The 10378-nt window shown below is 43.7% G+C and overlaps 1 pseudogene; it reads left to right on the top strand.

Moving 5' to 3' along the window:
* The first annotated feature begins 9755 nt into the window (after window positions 1-9755).
* On the top strand, window positions 9756-10177 carry LOC133233074 (ribosomal protein eL22-like; annotated as a pseudogene).
* Window positions 10178-10378: the final 201 nt, after the last annotated feature.

Genomic DNA, 10378 nt, shown 5'->3' with positions numbered 1-10378 from the left:
TAGGACCCTACCTTAGGCAAAAGGCCTGATGTCCTGGAGCCTGCAGCCCTGGATCTGCGACTCCACTGCTCCCAGCTGGCTGGCTGGTGACCCCAGGCAGGTCACTGACCCTGACAGAGTTTTAGTTGCCCTATCTGGAAAATTAAACTGAACATGGAACGTCCTAATTTGGAGCCAGCAGTCCTAGACTGGATTCTTCTAAGGGAAAGGGGCGTGCCTTCCACACCATTTCCTGAAGACCTGGTTCCTGAGTTCATTTCTGATCTCTGGCATTTGAGCACAAAAGGAACCCCCATACTACTGTTTCCTGTTGCTTTCATCCTTCCTCTTCTTAATTCATTGTGAAACAACATTCAACCCATTATACAGAGAGCAAAAACTGAGGTGCTAAATGGTAATTATTGCTTCCTTGCCTTTCCCACCAAGTATCAGCCTGACACTTTAAATCCAGAGGTTTGTGTCCTGACAATGATTTTTCCCTAGAGGATTCTTGAGGAAATTTAAGCTCAGAGAGGTTAAAGCTGCTGCCTAAAGATGTTCAAGTAGAAAGTGGTCAAGTTGGATGCTCTCTCAGGTGACAATGACTTTGGAGCCCTGGGCTCTCACCACAGGCTCTTGTGGCCTGTCCATGGTGGGTTGCTGTTGTTGTTTAATCACTCAATCATGTCCAACTCTTTTGCAGTCCCGTAGACTGCAGCCTGCCTGGTTTCTCTGCCCACAGCACTTCCAACAAGTTGCCATTTCCTTCTCCAGGGGATCTTCCTGACCCAGGGATTGAACCCAAGTCTCTAGGCAGATTCTTTACTGCGGAGCCACCAGAGATACCCCCATGGTGGGTTAAGCTGAGCCTAAACCCAGGCCCCCTGACTTCCAGGGAGAAAAGCTCTAAGACATACCCTGACTCAGCAGAGCAAAGGGAGGGAGCTGGGTTGGGAAAGCCTCCTCATTCAGGAAGTCTTCTGAGTGCTGCTGCTGAGCCATCCCGGGCTGTCAGGGGAAGATGTAATCAGGGTGACCTCATATGTTTCACAGATTCATTAAAGCCCATGTTCTGGGGTAAATGATTGCTTTCCCCCAGTTTTGCTGAAAAGAAAATCAATCGCCTCCTTGTAGATTTAGGATGGGACAACCGGCAAGTAGAAAACACTTCCCCAAGCAGGCACTGGGGAAAGGGGTCTCCTCCCATTCATTCTATCAATGACACCCTGGCTGAGCCTCCCGGCATGCAGGAGGCCGGGAATGTCCTGGGCTGGATCCAGGGACGTGGCTGAGTTCTCATTGGGTGCCCCGGGCTCTCAGTCCCATCTCTGCTGCTGAGGCTGCATCTGGGGGCCTCCACTCTCTTTCTCCCCACATCCCCACCACCCCCATCCCTGCCCCATCAGCTAATGGATTTTTCTCTGTACAGAGAGATTTACTAAACAACGGAACTAGGACGCATTAAGTCTGTGGGTTTGGAGGTTTGTTTTAGAGCAATTCTCGCCCGGAGAGCTGGCCGCTGAAATTAAGATGCATTCTTCTCAGCAAATATTGATTTCAACTAGAAGCAAATCCGAGAACTCACTGCTCATTGGATTTAAGTGCTGGCAGCTGCAGTTTGGACTGTGGGAGGGGTCACCAGGGAAGGGCTCCCCACCTGAGACCTCAGAGATGAGGGTGATGAAGAACATTCAGAGTTAAGCAAGACCCAAAAATCCACCCTCAAATATACCAAACAGAAGCTAACTTTGAGCTTCACAGTTACTCATGTTTATTAACAAATGAGGAAAATGATTATCATCCCATATATACTGTGAGCATACCCAATACACACAATTCTATAAAAGATGAAACTCATACATACAGGCACAGTGACAGATACAAGACTTTATGCTTTCATCCCAAACTGGGACCCAAAGCTCCCTTTCTCCAGGAAGCTTGGCTCAGCTAACTCCATCTTTCCTCTCCTTTTCCACCAGAATTTTCAGCAACCAAGAAATGCATGTCCACATATTTCTTCTCTTCCTAGCATTGTTCTGCATTGCTTCCGTTCCTCCAAAAAACTTCCCAGGATCTGGGGCCATTTATGTATCTTCAGCATCTCACGCAGCACCTAAGGTCTACAGTGGAAGGAGTTTGGGGCTTTATTAGAAATGAAGTTAGTCAAGCTAAGATCTTGATCCAGCTTAGGAACCTTCTCTCTGTGGGATGTGGGCAAAAGCCTTTCCTCTCTGGGTCTCGATCTTCTTATTTCTGAAAAGCAGAGAAATAGGATTAGGCTAGACAGCCTTGGAGAATTTTCTCAGCTACCAAAAATAGAATGTAGCTACTGTGGCTCTTAGTTCTAGAAAAATATATGCACCACCACTACCCCAACCAACCTTCTCAATATTTGGCAGAGGTTCTTGGATGGAGTAACCTTAAAACAACCATTTCCCCTCAGTCCCTCAGACAGGGGAGCAAAGTTCTTAGGATGCATGCACATTTTTTTTTTTTTTGAGAGTTATGTTTTATTCGGTGGGAAGTTTTAGGAATTCAAACCCAGGAGGCAGCATTGTAAGCAACCCCTGAGAGGACCACTCCAAGGAAGCAAGAGGGGAATAAAAACAAAAGAGGCAACAATTTTGATATAAAGACATTTGAACTCTTCACCAAAGAAAATAGAGGGATGGCAATGTCTGAGAGGAAAAAAAAATTTCCCTCGACCCTTCACTGTTCATTTGGTTGGTCTAAGAATTAAACTGACATAAGACAGATTAATAGGAGAAAATCAAATTTAATGATGTACATACAGGGAATTCACACATGAGGGATTCTAAAGATAGTCAGGTCAAATGGAGTATTTATGTCATTCTAACCCACTCCAGTGTTCTTGCCTGGAGAATCCCAGGGAAGGGGAGCCTGGTGGGCTGACGTCTATGGGGTCGCACAGAGTCGGACATGACTGAAGCAACTTAGCAGCAGCAGCAGCAGCAGACTAAGGGAGAGGGCCAAGGGGTCTGAGACCTCAAAGGGAGGATTCATAGGTGATTCATAGGAAGGTGAAAAAAAAGTAAGTATTGGTAAATAGATGTCTGCCATGCCAAGCAGAGATAATGTGACACGGAGAGGACTTTGATCAAACAGACCTTGCTAAGTTTGCCCTGGTCTACCTAGCTCATATTTTTTCTACTGAGTTGACCAAATATTCATTTGGGTTTTCCATAAGATGTTAGATGTGATGGAAAAAAGAACCTGAATGAACTTTTTGGCCAGCCTAATAGCTGTCTCTGGCAGTAGCTTACTTCCTGAGCCAGGCTGTTTAACTAGAGTTTTTTTTAGGCAGTTGAGAAGGGAAAAGTAAGTAAAAAGAAAGACTTCCTTTGTCTTCTGTTTCTTTAAAGCAGTCAGCCTGAAATAATCCTTATACGAAAAAGACACATTTTGGGGTGGCCAGTTTTACTCCTCTAGAGCCAATAAACACATACAAAGATGTCTTCTGTATCATTAGTCTTATGTCGCCATATACCTGCTAGCATGGCTGCAGAATCTTTTTTAAACTGACGATATGAAGTGGTGGTGGCGAGCATGCACCACAACTTTTGAACCTGCGCTCTAGAGCTGAGAGCCTCGACTACGGAAGCCCGCACGCCCTAAAGCGCGTGCTCTGCAGCAAGACACCACTGCAAGGCGAAGCCACCGCCACGCGAAGCCTGTACACTGTGACTAGAGAAGAGCCCACGTGGTAGCAAAGACCCAACAGAGCCATAAACAAGTAAATAAAATTATCTTTTTCTTAAAAAGAAATACTGGTGAGGAACGGAACTTTCATATACTGCTGATAGGAAAACAAAACGTTCAGCCACTGTGAAAAACAGTTGGGCGGTTTCTTATAAAGTTAGGGGCTTCCCTGGTAGCTCAGCTGGTAAAGAATCCGCCTGCAGTGCAGGAGACCCTGGTTCGATTCCTGGGTCGGGAAGATCCGCTGGAGAAGGGAACAGCTACCCATTCCAGTATTCGGGCCAGGAGAACCCCATGAACTGTATAGTCCATGGGGTCACAAGGGCTTATCACATGATCTAGTAGTCCTAGGTATTTACCCAAGAAAAATGAGAATTCATATTCACACAAAAACCTGCACTGAGCATGTGGCATAGTCAAAACTTGGGAACAGTCTGAACATCCTTCAGTGGTGAATGGGTAATATAAATGTGGTATATTCATACAATGGAATATTACTTGACAATAGAAAAGAATCCGCAATCGACACATGCAACAATATCATGGGTGCATCCCAGATTTGTTAAGTGAAAGAATCCTAGAATCCTAACTCAAAGGGCTATACAGTGTATGTGTCCACTGATATGACTTTCTAGAAAAGGGAAAACTACAAGGATGGATAGCATACCGATGATGGCGAAGGGGAGGGAGTGTTTGTGGGAAGAGGACAGAAAAGAAGAGAATTCGGTAGTGACAGAACTGTTCTGTGTCGGGATCATGGTGGTGCCTGCATGACTCTATGAATTTGTCAAAGTCCATAGCACTGTATGCTACAAAGGGAAAAGTTCTCTGAGTGCAAACTTAATAATTTTTTCCTGTTGATGTATGGCAAAACCAATACAATATTGTAAAGTAATTGGCCTCCAATTAAAATAAATAAATTTCAATAAAAAATAAATAAAAACCCAAAGTGAATTGCTAACATGGCTCTTTTGACATAGCTCCGTTAAAGTGATGACATCGAATTGACACCAGCAGACAGATGAATGGATAAAGAAGGTTTGTGTATATATATATATATATATATATACACACACAGTGGAATACTACTCAGCCATAAAAAGAATAAAATAATGCCATTTGCAGCAACATGGATACAACCAGAGATCATTTACTAAATAGAGTAAGTCAGAAAGAGAAAGACAAATACCATATGATGTCGCTCTATGTGGAATCTAAAATAGGACAGGGATGAACCTATCTATGAAACAGAAGCAGAATCACAATGTAGAGAACAGACAGGTGATTGCCAAGGGGGTGGGGGGAGATGGGAGGGAGAAGGAGCAGGAAGTGGGGATTAACAGATGCAAGCTTTTATATAGAGAACAGATAAACAACCAGGTCCTCCTCTACAGCACAGGTAGCTGTATTCAATATCCTATGATAAACCAGAATGGAAGAGAATATTCAAAAAAAGAATGTGTGTACATGGAAGGGCTTCCCTGGTGGCTCAGACAGTAAAGAACCTGCCTGCAGTGCAGGAGATCCAGGTTAGATCCCTGGGTTGGGAAGATCCCCTGGAGAAGGAAATGGCAACCCATTCCAGTACTCTTGCCTGGAGAATTCCATGGATAGGAGCCCAGCAGGCTATACAGTTCATAGAGTTGCAGAGAGTCAGACACAACTGAGCCACTAACACTTTTAACATACACATGTATGACTGAATCATTTTGTTGTACAGCAGAAATGAAGCAACACTATATTTCAATTAAAAAATAAAACAAAAATTTTAAAAATGGGTCCCATCAAACCATCAAGCTTCAGACCACCTTTCCCCTCCATCCTTGTGTATCTGGGATAGAGATGGGAAATTTTTCAGGGGAGCAAAGAAATGAACAAGTTGCCTCCTCTCCCCTGCAGCTTCTCTCAGCCCCCCCCTTTATGTAATCTCTGATGGTCAGACAGAAGCAGGTGCATCCGCAGGTATGGAGAATCCTTCTGCTGGGGTAGCCTAGGCACCCTTGGGGCAGCCAGGGAGGCAGCATATAAGGAACTGGCCAAGCAGACCGGGAGGGCAAGGGGACCTCTGGGTTCCCTTATACTTTGTCCAGCCTGAAATTCAGGGCAGACAGGCAGACAGGGGGCCAGGGCAGAAGCTCAGGTGGGTAGAGAGGAAAAAGAAATCCCCTATAAATTCCCATAGTGAAAGAGGAAGAAAAGAAAGAGGCAAAGGAGATTCTGGGCAATGGTCTCCATTTGCCATCCTGATCAGCCAGTTCCATCTTTCCACTAACTTGTTACGAGATGTTAAGCAAATAGCTGGTTGCCAGTTAAAGTGGCAGCTTAATAGTTTTGCCTCAGCTTCTTCACCTATAAAGATGGAAAAATAATTGTACCTAGCACAGAAGATTATTGAGTTAATATGCGATCATTCACTCAATGGATATTTATTGCTCATCTATTATGTACCTGTCACTGTCTTAGGTGCATAGGATAGAGATGAAAAATTCCTGTTTTCATGGGCTTTGCACTGTAGGGAGCAGAGACAGTCACAAAGAGTGAATGTGTAATACAGTAGGTGGTAGAAGTGCTATGAAGAAATGAGGCTAGAAACTGACAAGAAGAGAGGGCTGGTTTATGCAGAACCATCAGGGAAGGGAGGACCTGCTGAGGAGATCCTATTTGTGCAGGAATCTGGAAGAAGCGAAAGGGTGGAGGGGTGGGAAGGGGAACCTTCCATGCAGAAGGAACAGCATGGGCGAAGACTCTGGGGCAGGGCTGTGCTTATCAAAAGCCAGGGTGGCTACAGCGAGGGGAGAAGGGTAATGAGATCTGAGAGGCAGTGAGAGACCAGGGAATGAGGGGCTTGATGACCACCGTGCATGCTTTATCTTTTATTCATAGTGAGATGAAAGGACATTGACAGCCTTTGAGGAGTAACATGATCTGACCTGTGTTTTAAAAGGATCTCTCTGGACAGCCTGTGAAAAATAGATGGAGGGCAGCAGGAGTGAAGGTCAGTTGGGAAGTTATTGCATAACCTAGAGGAGAGACGATGGTAGCTTGAACAAATGGAAACACACCTATAATACCTCAAACAGAACCCAGAACAAAGAAAGTGCTCGGTCAGTGTTACCTAAAATTATTAATATTACTTCTGGTACCATCAATTTCACCATCATCATCATGGGTAGGGAGTCAGTAGCGACTCCAGTGGTCCAGTGGTTAATGTTCCCACTCCCAACGCAGTGGGCTAGGTTCAAGCCCTGGTCAGAGAGCTAGGTCCTGCATGCTGCAACTGAGTTCACATGCTACAGCAAGGACCTCACATGCTGCAATGAATACCGAAGACCCCACATGCCGCAACTAAGACTTGGCTGCTGTTGTTGCTCTTCTCACTCAGTCAAGTCCAACTCTTTGCAAACCCATGGACTGCGTGGTTCCCTGTCCTTCACTATCTCCCGGAGTTTGCGTAAACTCACGTCCGTTGAGTTGATGATACCATCCAACCCTCTCTTCTCTGTCACCCCCTTCTCCTCCTGCCCTCAATCTTTCCCAGCATCAGGGCCTTTTCCAACAGTTGACTGACTCTTCACATCAGATGGTCAAAGCATTGGAGTATTGGCACATAGACTTGGCACAATCAAATAAATAAATTAAAATAATTACTTAAAAAGCAGGGAGTCAGGGAGACCCTGAAACTGCCCATGGCCTCAGAGAGAATCAATACCAGGCCCCTCTGGACCCCACATGGGGCTGTGTGAACCCGGTGGGCCCAGGGCCTCTGGGCAATGGTCTTCCGCTGCCTCTGTGGTTCCCTCTCAATCTGTCCCCTAAGAGACATGACAGAGCTTTTTGACACTGCATTAGTTTGGAGAATGAACCAAATGGAGAAAGCCTAGGGGCGTGGATCTCTGGAAGAAGGGGAAAGAAAATGAGATGAGCTCAAGTCAAGAAGGGCAAGTTGGTCCTATCTCCATCTGATCATCTCATTTCATCCTCAAAGTGTGTCCAGGAGGGGTGAGTTTATCTTCAGTTCTCAGATGAGAAAAACAGGCCTTAGAAAAGCTAACTGCCCAGGATCAGTAATAGAAGAGGCATCTGACATACAGGTGGTTGGTCTCCTGGGCACCCCTGCTCCTCCGGGTACAGCTCAGCCTCCGCAGGTTGGTTGCGTCCGCGCTCTGATGTAGGTCTAAGAGCCCTGTTCAAGACTCAGACCACAGGTCATATTTCCATGTGCTTCTCCATCTTCAGACTCCAATCCATGGAATCAACCAGCTCTGAGATGACTCTTCCTTTTGCACCTTTGTTTACAAAGCTAAGATTTCTTCTTCTTCATTGACGGAAACCAGTAGATCACCAAGAAGTGTCATCCGTCTTGAGACTGTTGCTTTTGCAAACCTAAGAATGATATGCTCTTACCTGGTAGAGTTTTCCAAACTTATCTCAGGGAAAGCCAGCTATCTGTGCCAATCAATCTGACCTCCTTGAAGATTTCTGGCCTTTCTGTTCTCACCAAAAAAAAAAAAAAAAGTGGGTGGGGGGAAGCTCATCAAAGCTTTTTCTCCCTGTGAAACATCATGTATAACTATGTCAAAAAAATTGAGTATCCTTGGAGGAAAGGCTAATGCTCAGCCCAAGACAGGAAGAAGTACAAGATAAACCAGAACATCTTCATACCAGAAACAAGTGATCTATCAAACATTATCAACGATTATGGGATTTGTGTCAAAATGACTCAGGAGCCAATTTGAATAGGCTCCCACTGGTCAAAGCTGGTACAATTTCAGCATCAATAAGGACAATTCCTTGCATTAAAAACACATCAAAATGTTTAAATTCATGAGTTTATAATGATACTCCAAAAATAAACTTTGTCGGTCACCTCCAGAGGATGCTAAGGAACAAGCTTATTCTTTTGAAAATTGGCAAATAAAGAATCAAACTCTTATCCTGCCTTTGCTATACATGTGGTGGCATTGGTAACCAAATACTTTATAAAAAGAAATTTATATTAATAGAACTGTTATGGTGGACAAATGAAGAGTGAATAACTGCCATATCATTTTGTTAAAACTAATGGATTAGTCAATCTAAGAAAGGGCAGCCACGTGACTGAAAAGTAACTGGATATTGATACCTCCTGTTGGAAGAACACAGCACCAAAATAAACCAAACCTTGACCCCAACAAGCCTCCAGACCTAACTGACTGCCAGTTTACAGGTAACCTGGGGACAAAGAAACACACCAAATGGCACCATGAAGTGTTGGTCACTCAGTCGTGTCTGATGCTCTGTGACCCCATGGACTGTATGTAGCCCACCAGGCTCCTCTGTCCATGAAGTTATCCAGGCAAGAATACTAGAGTGGGTAGCTATTCCCATCTCTGGATCTTCCCAACTGAGAGATTGAACCCAGGTCTCCTGCATTGCAGGCAGATTCTTTACCATCTGAACCACCAGGAAAGCCCCAAAAGGCACCATAACATTCAGCAAAATCAGATTATGGAAAAGTCTACAGGATAAAGGACACAGGATCTTTGAAAAATAAATTCCAGGAAAAAAAAATTGGAAGTGTAAACTCTAGATTAAAGGATACATAAAAGACTTATCCATCAATCAAAATACACACACCTTAGTGGAACCCGATAAAAACAAGCAAAGTGTAGAAAAAACATTTATGAGATAATCAACAAAATTTTGATACTAATTAGTTGTTTAATGAAATTAAGGGCTTAATACTCACTTTGGGGTATGCACCAATTAGCTATTGCCGAGTAACAAAGCACTCCAAAATGCAGCGACTTGAATCAACAGCTGTTTTGTATGCTCATGATTTTGTGAGTCACCAGTTTGGGCAGGTATCATCTGCAATGGCTCAGACCTATCCTGCCCAGTGTAATCAGATCACTCATAGGCATGCACTCAACTATGCCTCTGCCTCTCTCCCAGGAGGCCCGTCACTTTCAAGAGGGTCAGCCTGGGCTTTAGGTGTCTTCATATGCTGGCAGAAGAATTTGCAGCAACAACAAGTAAGGTAAGACCATTCTCTAATCGCACAACTGGCCTTCAAGATGGCGCCAAAGAAAGACGAGAAGCTTAAGACGTCAACCTGGAAGTTCAATTTAGACCTTACTCATCCAGTAGAAGATGGAATTTTTGATTCTGGAAATTTTGAACAGTTTCTACAGGAGAAACTTACAATGAATGGAAAAACTGGGAATCCTGGCAAGGCTGTCCCCATTTCAACACTTCAAGAGTAAAATCACAGCTGTTTCTGATAAACAGTTGTCTAAAAGGCATTTGAAATACTTTACCAAGAAATAAATTCCATGAAAAGGACAATCTTTGTGATCGGTTTGGTGTGGCTGCCTCTGACAAGGAGACTTCCAAACTTCATTACTTACAAATTAGTAAAGATAAAGACGGTTCCGAGTCTGAGGACTATATGAAGCCATCCCATATAGGGATGCTAATGAGATGCTTTATTTACTAATAAAACAAATAAAACATACAAGAGGAACTTCTTGAAGTGGACCTTTACTTTATCAGTTTTTTAATGAATAAAAAAAATTACTCTGTTAAAAAAAAGAGCATTTATCATCTAGCAATAAATATTCAATATATTTATATGTGTATAAATATATCTTCAATATGGCATATTATAATGTTGGATACAAATGATATGCTTCAAAGT

This window comes from Bos javanicus, chromosome 19 (genome assembly GCF_032452875.1).
Source record: "Bos javanicus breed banteng chromosome 19, ARS-OSU_banteng_1.0, whole genome shotgun sequence".
NCBI lineage: Eukaryota > Metazoa > Chordata > Mammalia > Artiodactyla > Bovidae > Bos > Bos javanicus.
This window is presented reverse-complemented; position numbering and strand designations above follow the sequence as displayed.